The sequence below is a fragment of the Balaenoptera physalus genome, assembly GCF_965194825.1.
Source record: "Balaenoptera physalus genome assembly, chromosome: 5".
Lineage (NCBI taxonomy): Eukaryota > Metazoa > Chordata > Mammalia > Artiodactyla > Balaenopteridae > Balaenoptera > Balaenoptera physalus.
The window spans coordinates 122,608,437-122,623,851 of NC_138884.1; the positions used below are offsets into that span (position 1 = coordinate 122,608,437).

At 37.2% G+C, this 15,415-nt stretch overlaps 1 protein-coding gene across 1 annotated transcript in view; it reads right to left on the reverse strand.

Moving 5' to 3' along the window:
* Positions 1-15,415, reverse strand: part of LOC309661338 (uncharacterized protein) — a gene marked incomplete at its 5' end in the record, with an annotated part of 709,907 nt that overhangs the window by 522,340 nt on the left and 172,152 nt on the right. The gene's annotated exons all lie outside the window — the stretch shown is intronic.

Genomic DNA, 15,415 nt, shown 5'->3' on the forward strand with positions numbered 1-15,415 from the left:
TCCTAAAATCCTCGGCATTTGCTACATGATAAGAGCAATTAAGGTGTCAATATTCATAACAAACCCCTTTCAACCACACCTGAGTTAATGTTAATGAAGTGACTTTTGGGAAGCACCTAAGGATGGGGTCTCGTTGCCAGGAGAGCCAACTATGTGATTAGAAGGTTGGAATTTTCAGTCCCATCTCCAGATCTCTGGGGAGGGGAAAGAAACTAGAGATTGAGTATAATACCAGTGGCCAGTGTTTTAATCAATCATGCTATGTAATGAAGCCTCTATAAAAACCCAAAAGGACAGGGTTCAAAGAGCTTCCAAGTTGGTGAACCAGAATGCTTCCACATGCCACTGTGCCAGGCCCCAAACTCCATGACGATAGAAGTTCCCTTGCTCAGGACCTCGCTCTATGTATCTCTTCAGCTACCTGTTGATTCGTATCCTTTGATATCCTTTGTAATAAACCAGCAATCTAGTGAGTAAACTGGTTTCCTGAGTTCTATGATCCACTCTAGCGAATTAATCAAACTCGAGAAAGGGTCATGGGAATCTCTGATTTACAGCCAGTTGGTCAGAAGCATAGGTAACAACCTCGACTTGAGATTAGCATCTGAAGTGAAGGGCAGTCATGTGGGACTGAGCCCTTAACATGTGGAATCTGATGCTGTCTCTGGGTAGGCAGTGTCAGAATTGAGTTGAATTGTAGGATGTCCAGCTGGCATTGGAGAATTGCTTGGTGGTGTGAGGAAAACCCCCAGCCACACATTGTAATTGGTGACTAGAATCGTTACATGGTATGTTTATTATGAGAAGTTATCGTCATATTGGCCAAAGTCTTCCAAAAATCATCAAGTAACAAATACTAAAACAATCAGGCTACAGCTTAGTGAAGAGGCTCAGCTTTTCCTTCTTAATTAAACGGGCTCGTAAGAAGCAGAGAGAATCAATTTTCTTCCTTTGCCTCACCTCTTTTCTCTTTCCGTCTATGTACATTACATTATGAATATCTCTGAACTTTGCCACCTTTTCCTTTTTTCAACATTATTTTATCATGTTTGATAGTAAGCATATTTGACTGTGTTCCTGTTTCATAATTATATTACTTGAATTTAATGCTCAGTTAATGTCAACTTCGAGATTATGATAGTTTCATTAAACATATTTTATGCTATAGTATGTGTTGGTCACTGGTTAAGGCTACAGCAATAAGGATACTAAAGAAACGAAAAAAATTTTTAGTTTTATATGAGGTAAATCATTATGCAAACATTCAATTTTATTTTATGGTCTGTTTATATTTCATAATTCCCTTCCATGATGTCAATGGTTTTCATTTAAGTGTATGAATGCAACATACAATATGCAAATTGTTTTGTGTGGCTGTTTCAATAACAAGAAAACAAATAAAATGAAAGTAAAAGGGGTTTTTCCGACTGGAAGTGGGATTTCTGTGGGTGCCGAGGCTAGACTGGAAGTGGTGCTGTGTAGGGAATGGGGGCCGAGGCGCACCGCGGGTCAGCAGGCGAGGCGTGAGGCTCGTGGCGCTGGGCTGGAGGTCAAGGATGCATTCCAAGACAGTTCTAAAAATATGTCACCAGCTCCAACCTTACAGTTGACCTAGCCATGGAAAACCTCATTGGAACCTCACGAGATCAGACCATACGGGCACTCTTAAAAACCCTTCCCATCAAAAAGTATCAGGAATGAAAATCGGGAATGATACATACCTACCACTTCAAGAAAGTTCCTGTATCAGCCAACAGTTTAGCAGATCAGCTAGTTTCTTTGATCATCAAGCAGACGTAGTCAAACCACTAACACAAAAGAGAATGTCTCTATATCAATGTTTTTCACATTATGCATGTGACCCATTTAGTAGGTCATGAAATCAATTTTGTGAGTCATGACGAACTTTTTTTTTTTTTAATTTATTTTTGGCTGTGTTGGGTCTTCGTTTCTGTGCAAGGGCTTTCTCTAGTTGCAGTGAGTGGGGGCCACTCTTCATTGCGGTGCGCGGGCCTCTCACTGTCGCGGCCTCTCTTGTTGCGGAGCACAAGCTCCAGACGCGCAGGCTCAGTAGTTGTGGCTCACGGGCCCAGCTGCTCCGCAGCATGTGGGATCTTCCCAGACCAGGGCTTGAACCCGTGTCCCCTGCATTGGCAGGCAGATTCTCAACCACTGCGCCAGCAGGGAAGCCCCACGACGAACATTTTTAAAAACAAAATAAAATATAAAATATCATAGTGCTTTGCATGAATCCTTTGCCAGAAGTATATACCTTGCAAGGAATACTAAAGTCAGTTTCAATACGTGGAAAGATATTTGATGGAGGCAATATGATGAATAGAATGTACATTGATTGCCTAAGAAATGGTTTTTCAATCATATGTCCACTGACGCCTTATTTGGTTTTCATAATAACAAGGTTGATGTGCAGTCTAGTTGTATATTACCATGACTTGCAAGTGGATATAAAGTCTGAGATGTTCCACTGACATTCAGTTGCAAACTGAATTTTTTGGAAAGATGTTATCTAGCCTATAATATATATATATATATATAGCAATTATAATATTTTATTCAAAATTGCTTTTAAAATGGATCATTTCTTTTTTAAAAGAAAGAGGAATAATGAAGCGAAATATGCAGAAGCATGTTCGAGTTCTACTGCTGGATCTGGAAGTATGAATAGTGACAATATTGAGAAAAATATTGACTCTAATCTGCAAACATCAACTTCGTTTGAGCCACATTTCAAAAAGAAAAAAGGAACTGCAATACGTTATAATGAAGATTATTTAAAATACGGTTTTATCAAACGTGAAAAACCCTTTGAAAATGACAGACCTCAGTGTGTTATTTGTAATAAGATTCTTGCAAATGAAAGCTTAAAACCTTCAAAATTAAAAAGGCACTTAGAAACACAGCATGCTGAACTTACTGATAAGCCTCTTGAATATTTTCAAAGAAAGAAAATAGATGTAAAGTCATCAACACAATTTCTTAGCTGCTCTACTACTGTTAGTGAGAAAACCTTATTATCATCATATTTAGTTGTATATCGTGTGGCAAAAGAGAAAATGGCTCTCACACAGCTGCTGAAAAAATTATTCTTCCAGCATGTTTGGATATGGTGCGTAAAATTTTTGATGATAAATCTGCTGATAAATTAAAAACTATTCCTAGTGATATCACAATATCTCTTCGAATTTGTACGATTGCCGAACATTTAGAGGCAATGCTTATTGCTCGGTTACAGTCGGGAACAGATTTTGCAATCCAGCTTGATGAAAGCACGGATACTGGAAGCTGCACAGCACTTTTGGTCTATGTCAGATATGCGTGGCAAGTCAATTTTATGGAGGATTTTTTGTGTTGTTTAAACTTAACCTCACACCTAAGTGGATTAGATATTTTCACAGAATTAGAAAAGTGCATTGTTGGTCAGTATAAATTAAACTGGAAAGACTGCAAAGGAATTACAAGTGATGGAACAGCAAACATAACTGAAAAACAGAGCAGAGTAATTTAAAAATTGCTAGAAGTTACTAGTGCTGCATGGAATCATTGTTTTATACATCGTGAAGCGTTAGCATCCAGAGAGATTCCACAGAAGCTCATGGAAGTATTGAAAAAGGCAGTGAAAGTTGTTAACTTTATTAAAGGAAGCTCACTAAACAGCCGACTTTTTGAAACATTTTGTTTGGAGATTGGAGCTAATTATACCCACTCACTGTATCATACCAAAGTTCGTTAGTTGTCTCAAGGGAAAATACTAAGCAGGGTTTACGAACTCAGGAATGAGATCCACGTTTTTCTCATTGAAAAGAAATCTCATTTGGTTTTGAGGATGATATTTGGGCAACGAAACTGGCATATTTAACTGATATTTTTGGCATCCTTAATGAAGTTTAAAACTACAGGGGAAAAACAGTGACATATTCCAACAGGCCGAACGTACCCAAGGATTCCAAAAGACATTATTGTGGCAAGCTAGGCTTAAAAGCAACCGTCCTAGCTACTACATGTTTCCAAGGTTTTTGCAGCACATTGAAAAGAATGTTATCAATGAAAACATTTGGGAAGAAATAAAACTAGAGATATTGTTGCACCTCACTTCTCTCTGTCAAACCTTTAACCATTTATTTCCAGAAGAGAAATTTGAAACATTAAGACAAAATTGTTGGGTAAAAGATCCGTTTGCTTTTCGAAACCCAGAATCAATAATTGAGTTAAACTTGGTGCCTGAAGAAGAAAATGAATTACTGCAGCTCAGTTCTTCATATACATTGAAGAATGATTATGAAACATTAAGTTTATCAGCATTTTGGATTAACATAAAGGAAGACTTTCCTCTGATAAGTCGAAAGAGTATCCTGCTATTATTACCATTCACAACAACTAGTTTGTGTGAACTAGGGTTTTCAGTCTTAACCCAGTTAAAAGCAAAGGAAAGGAATGGATTAAATGGTGCAGCAGATATGCAAGTAACATTATCCTCCTGTGTTCCAGACTGGAATGAATTTATGAACAGGCAAGCACACCTACCACGTTAAATAAATCTTTTTTTTTTTAATTGGAGTATAGTTACTTTACAATGTTGTGTAAATAAATCTTACCTGGTTTTTGTTTTTGCATTTCTTATTTTGTTATTTTTTATGTGTTGTATTTAAAGGTTAATATAATAGCACTGTATGTGATACCTTTGTTTTTATTTTTGTTATGTTTTAGTACTAATAAAATCATAATGTTATTTTTAAAAAAAGAAAGTAAAAGGGAAAAATTTGCCATCTACAACTTCAAAGGAATATTATCATATCAATATGCTTAATCTAATTCGTGCAAAACTATGTGATTCTCTGCCTCTTTATTACCTTTTTACCTTTGGAGTAAAAATTCTTTTTAAAATCCTAGCTTCAAAGAGCTTTAATATGTCCTCCATTCTAGGAGCTTCAGTGTACTTCAGTAAGTCCGTCTTACAACCTCAATTCCAATGGCTTCAATACACTTGAGTAAATCTCTCCCACAGCCCCACTTTGAACCTTGTCTTCGACTCCAACATTTAGCCTAAAAATACCTCTCTCTGACTAAAGTTTCTATCACGCCAGCTCTCTCTTTCCTACACGCCACTTTTAGACTTGGACTACATGCCACTGACTCCTCCAAAGACCCATGCTGGCCTCATGTCCTTCCCTGTCTAACCGGGACACTGTGGTTTACCACTTGAGGTATCATCTCTCTCCAAGTTTACCTCCCTAGACCTCTGCCCAGTTTCACAGGAACTTCAACACAATTTATTAAATTTTTTGTTGGTCTTCTCCCTCATTATTCACTTAACATTCACCTCGAGTTCCCAATCTGACCCTAAACTCAATCTCAGCAGACGGTCTTGTCTTACACACCACTGCATAAATTGTTGTCTCAACAACTTTCCTCCCTTTGTCCATGCTCAGAGAAAGAAGCATGCCTCCATTCCTTCACAATCAATTCTCTACCGTTTCATCATCTCATGCCTCTCCAATCTTCCACTACCTTGGAGACCTTGCTCTATTTCTATGTCTCCTGTAGGTTCAACCTCACTCTCTCTACTAAATCCTTTCTTTCAGATTATAAGCATGCTCATCTTTCGTCCATTTTTTTTTTTAAAGCACAATAAAAAAACATCTTCTTCTGATCCCATAGTGGCTCACTCTCGTCTCTACCTACTATATGAGTTTACATTTCACATCATATTTTTCCCACCTTACCCTCACCCTATCTCCCTTCAGCCAGTTAAACTCAACTCACCTTTTGGGCATCAGTACATGTATCACTTCCTTGGGGAAATCATTCTGGCTGTCCAAGACATATCAAGGTCCTTTGTCAAACACATTCAATAATCTCTGTTCCCTCCCTTCAGAGATTTATCCCAAATTGTAATTATATGTAATTTAGCATGATTCATTTATTAATTTTTCTCCCCACTACTCTTCAAGCTTTGGGAGAGGGGGCACCATGTCTGTCTTTGATCAACAATGTCCCTTCAGTGTATCACATAGATCCTAGAACATATTTGGTGTTCAATAAATGTTTGTAAATGAATGAATAGGTTCATTGATTATTTCTCCTAGATACCTCTTTTAAAAGTGTATTGTAGCTCTTCAATCTAGAAAACAAATATGAGTCTTTTAGAAAAAATAAAACACTTACTTTTTTCTTCATAGTAGTGATGCTAAAAGAAAGAAAGTGGGAGGAACCAAGATGGCAGAGTAGAAGGACATGCTCTCAGTCCCTCTTGCGAGAACACCAGAATCACAACTAACTGCTGAACAGTCATCGACAGGAAGACACTGGAACTCACCAGAAAAGATACCCCACATCCAAAGACAAAGCAGAAGCCACAATGAGACGGTAGGAGGGGGACAATCACAGTAAAATCAAATCCCATAACTGGCGGGTGGGTGACTCACAGACTGGAGAACACTTATACCACAGAAGTCCACCCACTGGAGTGAAGATTCTGAGCCCCACGTCAAGTTCCCAACCTGGGGGTCCGGCAACGGGAGGAGGAATTCCTAGAGAATCAGACTTTGAAGCCTAGTGGGAATTGATTGCAGGACTTCGACAGGACTGAGGGAAACAGAGACTCCACTCTTGGAGGGCACACCCAAAGTAGTGTGTGCATCAGGACCCAGGGGAAGGAGCAGTGACCCCAGGGGAGACTGAACCAGACCTACCTGCTAGTGTTGGAGGGTCTCCTGCAGAGGCAGGGGCTGGCTCTGCTTCACCGTGGGGACAAGGACACTGGCAACAGAAGTTCTGGGAAGTACTCCTTGGCATGAGCCCTCCCAGAGTCTGTCATTAGCCCCACCAAAGAGCCCAGGTAGGCTCCAGTGTTGGGTTGCCTCAGGCCAAACAACCCTCCCTCAGGGAGGGAACCCAGCCCCACCTATCAACAGTCAAGTGGATTAAAGTTTTACTGAGCTCTGCCCACCAGAGCAACAGTCAGCTCTACCCACCACCAGTCCCTCCCATCAAGCCTCTTAGATAGCCTCATGCACCAGAGGGCAGACAGCAGAAGCAAGAAGAACTACAACCCTGCAGCCAGTGGAACAAAAACCACATTCACAGGAAAATAGACAAGATGAAAAGGCAGAGGGCTATGTACCAGATGAAGGAACAAGATAAAACCCCACAAAAAAACAACTAAATGAAGTGGAGATAGGCAACTTTCCAGAAAAAAAATTCAGAATAATGATAGTGAAGATGATCCAGGACCCTGGAAAAAGAATGGAGGCAAAGATCAAGAAGATGCAAGAAATGTTTAACAAAGACCTAGAAGAATTAAACAACAAACAAACAGAGATGCACAATACAATAACTGAAATGAAAACTACACTAGAAGGAATCAATAGAAGAATAACTGAGGCAGAAGAACGGATAAGTGACCTGGAAGACAGAATGATGGAATTCACTGCTGTGGAACAGAATAAAAAAGAATGAAAAGAAATGAAGACAGCCTAAGAGACCTCTGGGACAACATTAAATGCAACAACATTTGCATTATAGGGGTCCCAGAAGGAGAAGAGAGAGAGAAAGGACCGGAGAAAATATTTGAAGAGTTATAGTTGAAAACCTCCCTAACGTGGGGAAGGAAATAGCCACCCAAGTCCAGGAAGCGCAGAGAGTCCCATACAGGATAAACCCAAGGAGAAACATGCCAAGACACATAGTAACCAAATTGGCGAAAATTAAAGACACAGAAAAATTCTTGAAAGCAGCAAGGGAAAAACGACAAATAATATACAAGGGAACTCCCATAAGGTTAACAGCTGATTTCTCAGCAGAAAGTCTACAGGCCAGAAGGGAGTGGCATGATATACTTAAAGTGATGAAAGGGAAGAACCTACAACCAAGATTACTCTACCCGGCAAGGATCTCATTCAGATTCGATGGAGAAATCAAAAGCTTTACAGACAAGCAAAAGCTAAGAGAATTCAGTACCACCAAACCAGCTCTACAACAAATGCTAAAGGAACTTCTCTAAGTGGGAAACACAAGAGAAGAAAAGGACCTACAAAAACAAACCCAAAACAATTAAGAAAATGCTCATAGGAACATACATATCGATAATTACCTTAAACGTGAATGGATTAAATGCTCCAACCAAAAGACACAGACTTGCTGAATGGATACAAAAACAAGGCCAGTCTATATGCTGCCTACAAGAGACCCACTTCAGACCTAGGGACACATACAGACTGAAAGTGAGAGGATGGAAAAGGATATTCCATGCAAATGAAAATCAAAAGAAAGCTGGAGTAGCAATATTCATATCAGATAAAATAGACCTTAAAATAAAGAATGTTACAAGGAACAAGGAAGGACACTACATAATGATGAAGGGATCAATCCAAGAAGAAGATATAACAACTATAAAAATATATACACCCAACATTGGAGCACTCAATACATAAGGCAACTGCTAACAGCTATAAAAGAGGAAATCGACAGTAACACAATAATAGTGGGGGACTTTAACACCTCACTTACACCAATGGACAGATCATCCAAAATGAAAATAAATAAGGAAAGAGAAGCTTTAAATGATACAATAGACCAGATAGATTGAATTGATATTTATAGGACATTCCATCCAAAAACAGCAGATTACACTTTCTTCTCAAGTGCGCACAGAACATTCTCCAGGATGGATCACATCTTGGGACACAAATCAAGCCTCAGTAAATTTAAGAAAATTGAAATCATATCAAGCATCTTTTCTGATCACAACGCTATGAGACTAGAAATGAATTACAGGGAAAAAAACGTAAAAAACACAAACACATGGGGGCTAAACAATACGTTACTAAATACCTAGGAGATCACTGAAGAAATCAAAGAGGAAATCAAAAAATACCTAGAGACAAATGACAATGAAAACACAGTGATCCAAAACCTATGGGATGCAGCAAAAGCAGTTCTAAGAGGGAAGTTTATAGCTATACAAGCCTATCTCAAGAAACAAGAAAAATCTCAAATAAACAATCTAAACTTACACCTAAAGGAACTAGAGAAAGAAGAACAAACAAAACCCAAAGTTAGCAGAAGGAAAGAAATCATAAAGATCAGTGCAGAAATAAATGAAATAGAAACAAAGAAAACAATAGCAAAGATCAATAAAACTAAAAGTTGGTTCTTTGAGAAGATAAACAAAATTGATAAACCATTAGCCAGACTCATCAAGAAGAAGAGGGAGAGGACTCAAATCAATAAAATTAGAAATGAAAAAGGAGAAGTTACAACAGACACTGCAGAAATACAAAGCATCCTAAGAGACTACTACAAGCAACTCTATGCCAATAAAATAGACAACCTGGAAGAAATGGACAAATTCTTAGAAAGGTATAACCTTCCAAGACTGAACCAGGAAGAAATAGAAAATATGAACAGACCAATCACAAGGAATGAAATTGAAACTGTGATTAAAAATCTTCCAACAAACGAAAGTCCAGGACCAGATGGCTTCACGGGGGAATTCTATCAAACATTTAGAGAAGAGTTAACACCCATCCTTCTCAAACTCTTCCAAAAAATGGCAGAGGAAGGAACACTCCCAAACTCATTCTATGAGGCCACCATCACCCTGATACCAAAACCAGACAAAGATACTACAAAAAAAGAAAATGACAGACCAATATCACTGATAAATATAGATGCAAAACTCCTCAACAAAATACTAACAAACATAATCCAACAACACATTAAAAGGATCATACACCATGATCAAGTGGGATTTATCCCAGGGATGCAAGGATCTTTGATATACGTAAATCAATCAATGTGATACACCATCTTAACAAATTGAAGAATAAAAACCATATGATCATCTCAATAGATGCAGAAAAAGCTTTTGACAAAATTCTATACCCATTTATGATAAAAACTCTCCAGAAAGTGGGCATAGAGGGACGCTACCTCAACTTAAGAAAGGCCATATATGACAAACCCACAGCAAACATCGTTCTCAATGGTGAAAAACTGAAAGCATTTCCTCTAAGATCAGGAACAAGACAAGGATGTCCACTCTCACCACTATTATTCAACATAGTTTTGGAAGCCTTAGCCACGGCAAACAGAGAAGAAAAAGAAATTAAAGGAATACAAATTGGAAAAGAAGAAGTAAAACTGTCAATGTTTGCAGATGACATGATACTATACATAGAGAATCCTAAAGATGCCACCAGAAAACTACTAGAGCTAATCAATGAATTTTGTAAAGTTGCAGGATACCAAATTAATGCATAGAAATCTCTTGCATTCCTATACACTAATGATGAAAAATCTGAAAGAGAAATTAAGGAAACACTCCCATTTACCATTGCAACAAAAAGAATACAATACCTAGGAATAAACCTACCTAGGGAGACAAACGACCTGTATGCAGAAATCTATAAGACACTGATGAAAGAAATGAAAGATGATACCAACAGATGGAGAGATATACCAGGTTCTTGGATTGGAAGAATCAATATTGTGAAAATGACTATACTACCGAAAGCAATCTACAGATTCAGTGCAATCCCTATCAAATTACCAATGGCATTTTTTATGGAACTAGAACAGAAAATCTTAAAATTTGTATGGAGACACAAAAGACCCCGAATAGCCAAAGCAGTCTTGAGGGAAAAAAACAGAGCTGGAGGAATTAGACTCCCTGACTTCAGACTATACTACAAAGCTACAGTAATCAAGACAATATGGTACTGGCACAAAAACAGAAACATAGATCAATGGAACAAGATAAAAAGCCCAGAGATAAATCCATGCACCTATAGTCAACTAATCTATGACAAAGGAGGCAAGGATATACAGTGGAGAAAAGACAGTCTCTTCAATAAGTGGTGTTGGGAAAACTGGACAGCTACATGTAAAAGAATGAAATTAGAACACTCCCTAACACCATACACAAAAATAAACTCAAAATGGGTTAGAGACCTAAATGTAAGAGCAGACACTATAAAACTCTTAGAGGAAGATATAGGAAGAACACTCTTTGACATAAATCACAGCAAGATCTTTTTTGATCCACCTCTTAGAGTAATGGAAAAAAAAAACAAAACAAAAAAAACAAATGGGACCTAATGAAACTTCAAAGCTTTTGCACAGCAAAGGAAACCATAAACAAGATGAAAAGACAACCCTCAGAATGGGAGAAAATATTTGCAAACGAATCAACGGACAAAGGATTAATCTCCAAAATATATAAACAGCTCATGCAGCTCAATATTAAAGAAACAAACAACCCAATCCAAAAAATGGGCAGAAGACCTAAATAGACATTTCTCCAAAGAAGACATACAGATGGCCAAGAAGCACATGAAAAGCTGCTCAACATCACTAATTATTAGAGAAATGCAAATCAAAACTACAATGAGGTATCACCTCACACCAGTTAGAATGGGCATCTTCAGAAAATTTACAAACAACAAATGCTGGAGAGGGTGTGGAGAAAGGGAACCCTCTTGCACTGTTGGTGGGAATGTAAATTGATACAGCCACTATGGAGAACAGTATGGAGGGTCCTTAAAAAACTAAAAATAGAATTACCATATGATCCAGCAATCCCACTACTGGGCATATACCCAGAGAAAACCATGATTCAAAAAGGCACACGCACCCCAATGTTTGTTGCAGCACTCTTTACAATAGCCAGGTCATGGAAGTAACCTAATTGCCCATCGACAGACGAATGGATAAAGAATATGTGGTACATACATACAATGGAATATTACTCAGCCATAAAAAGGAACGAAATTGGGTCATTTGTTGAGACGTGGATGGATCTAGAGACTGTCATACAGAGTGAAGTAAGTCAGAAAGAGAAAAACAAATATCGTATATTAATGCATGTATGTGGAACCTAGAAAAATGGTACAGATGCACCGGTTTTCAGGGCAGATGTTGAGACACAGATGTAGAGAACAAACGTATGGACACCAAGGGGGGAAAGCCAAGGGGGGATGGGGATGGTGGTGTGATGAATTGGGCGATTGGGATTGACATGTATACACTGATGTGTATAAAGTTGATGACTAATAAGAACCTGCTGTATCAAAAAATAAATTAAATTAAATTAAAAAATTAAAAAAGAAAAAAAAGTAAAGGCAACCCAAATACCGATCAAAGGATGAATGGGTAAACAAAATGTGATGAATCTATACAATGGAATATTGTTCAGCCATGAAAAGGAATGAAGTGCTGATCCATGCTACAACATGGATGAACCTCAAAAACGTTATGCTAAGTGAAAGAAGCCAGACTGTAAGGGCCAAGTATTATATGATTCCACTCATATGAATTATCCAGAATAGGCAAATCCCTAGAGACAAAAAGCTAATTGGTGGTTGCCAGGAGCGGACGGGGAGCAGGGGGAAGAAAGAGTGACTGCTTAATGGGTACAGGGTTTCCTTTTGGGATAAGAAAAATGGTTTGGAACTAGAGACGGATGGTGGTTGCACAACACGTGAATGTACTAAATTCTACTGAACTGTAAAAAAGAATTTAAAAAATTAGAAAAATAAAAATAAAAGGGAGAAAGCATGTGTAGAGAGAAAAAAAGGATTGGCTTGGGAATTGGGAAACCAGTTCTCTGCCTCTGTCTCCCTATTCACTGTGAGAAATAAATGTGCATTTCTTGAAGTTTATTTCTTCCTCTGAAATCATCTAATTTTCAACTTATTGTCCACTAAAGCAATTAATGGGCTATTCCTAGAAGGGAACTTTGAAAAAAGTTTTATATATCTACACATATTTTGAAGTTCCTTTCACTTATCGAGCACCTATGAAACAAATGTTAATTTGACCTATTGACTTGTTTTAAAATAAGATACTATGTAATAGATTATACATCCATGGTGACCTTCATTCCTGAATATAACTACTTTAATATGCTACAGAAAAAGTTTTCTTTAGCAGCCCAACTTCAACTGCACATTGAAACTAGGGACTTCAATACCATTTAATTTCTCTGATGAAAAGATGATGAATGTGGTGTAAAAATATGATAATAGAGCGTCCATTTCTAGTTGGAAATTTTAACAATCTATTAATAATTAATTTTCCATGGATTTTCCATTTTTCTTTTTCCTAGAAGATATGGTTTCATTTTTTTTCCCAAATAAGTTTCAAAATGTGTCTTTTTCAATACTTTTATATTCTTATAATGCATCTTCCGACAAACCGTCTGCCTTGGATTTGTCTAAAATAAAGGATAAAAAAGTAAAAACTAACATTTTTTAAAAATTTTATTATGAGTTTACCAAAATGAAACTCCCTTCAAAGAAAACTGTATCCCTCTCCCTCTCTTATTATTTTTTTCTTTTGTGAATATTAAGTAATACACTGGCTGGTACTCCAATAGTTCTACCACAGAATAAATTTAAGTTAAATTCCTGAGGTAGGTTTCATCTGGTACTCCTATTCTAGAGACACCACCATGTGGAAAGATGTTCTAACCTAATAATGTAAACCTGAAGGAAAACACTTGGCTGAACATATATAGCTGGTCTTTAGACAAAGAGTTCAATTGTGCTTTATGAAAGTAATGCCACTAAGCAAAAAAGACAGAGCCCTTTTTAAAGTCCTCATAAGTAACTCTGTTAAGTCTCATATCCAGAGGACTGATATTTACTGAGATTTCCAAATGACATTTAGCAAAAATGCTGACTATAAGAAAAGAGACATACCTCAGCAAAATATTTAGGTTGTAAACGTTTAGGGGATTAAAGAGCTTATAAGTGGTCATTAACACAAAGGGATGCATAGCTAAAGAAATAGAAAATGAAGCAAGAACTGTTAACGTTTTTCATAGTCAGCATATAAACCAAAGAATGTGGTTTGTAATTATATGTAAGCATAGATTTGTCTTTAAAGACACTGTGGTAAAGCCAATGTCAAAATAAGCTCAGCGTGCTGGAACAAACACTTCTGTACACCACTAACCTACTAACAAATGTATCGACCACATTTTGCCTTGAAACTCTTAGTCTGTGCCAAACGAGAGTCATCTTTGAAGATTAAAACTAGGCAGCATTCACCAGTCCAGCTGATGCTCAAAACTAATATTGAGCATGGTGGTTCCTCAAAATATTAAACATAGAATTATCATATGGTTCAGTAATTCTACTTCTGGAATTGGGTTTATACCCAAAAGAATTGAAAACAAGGACTCACACGGATATTTGTACACCAAAGTTCATGGCAGCATAATTCACAACAATCAAAAGGTAGAAAGAACCCAAATGTCCATTAAATGGATAAACATAAAAACGTGGTATACACATACAATGGAATATCATTCAGCCTTAAAGGGGAAGGAAATTCTGACACACGCTGCAACGTGGATGAAACTTAAAGACATTATGCTAAGTGAAATAAGAAGCCAGTCACAAAAGGACAGATACTACATGATTTCATTTTTATGAGGTACCTAGAGCAGGCAAATTCATAGAAACAGAAAGTAGAATGGTAGATGCTAGGAACTGGGAGAAAGGAATGGGAGTTGTTGTTTAATGGATACAGAGTTTCAGTTTGGGAAGATGAAAAAGTTCTCAAGACAGACGGTGGTGTTGGATGCCAACGATATGAGTGTACTGAATGTCACTGAATAGTACACTTAAAAATTATTAAAATGGTAAATTTTGTTATGTATATTTTACCATTGTTTTAATCTTATGTAAGAAATAGCCATATAAAATTTAGAAAATACTGATAAACAAAAAGTTCTCATAATTTTACAAGCCTCATGTAACTACTGTTAACTGTTATTGTAGGAGGAAAAAACCCTAAAACCAATGATTATGCTAAATGTGACACAACTATTCACATCCCTCAAGGAAAAACAAAAAGTGGAACAGTTTAAGCAAAACCAAGTTTAAAGGGATCTTAAAACTCATCTTTTACATATGGAAAAAAAGAAATAAAAAAGAGTTCCACAGGGGTTAAGGAACCTCCTCCAACTTCATAAAACTCAAAATATATCTTGACTCTTATCTAGTACTCATTAACAAAATATCTATTTTATAAATATTTTATCCTACCTGGGAAAAAGCTGAGTCCTAACAAATTAAGTCTATCCATGTAGCCAATGTGTTTCACATTTAAAGCCTTGCTGAATAGATATAAATAGCCCAAGGCGGTGGCACTTTAATAATTAGCAGATAGAAAGGAGGTGGAGAGGACCATTTAGATGACAGCAGATCTTCTATCAGGTATACAAGTACCGGAAATGATGTAAATTTGAGTCAAACATTATTGTTACTGCTTTGTGTTTTCATCTCTCTTTTTCCCATATATATAGATTACTCATTGTCGTACGGTTTCCTGAAAGCCTGAAAGTTAATCTTTAATGCGGAAAGGAAAATTCGTTAACACACTGAGA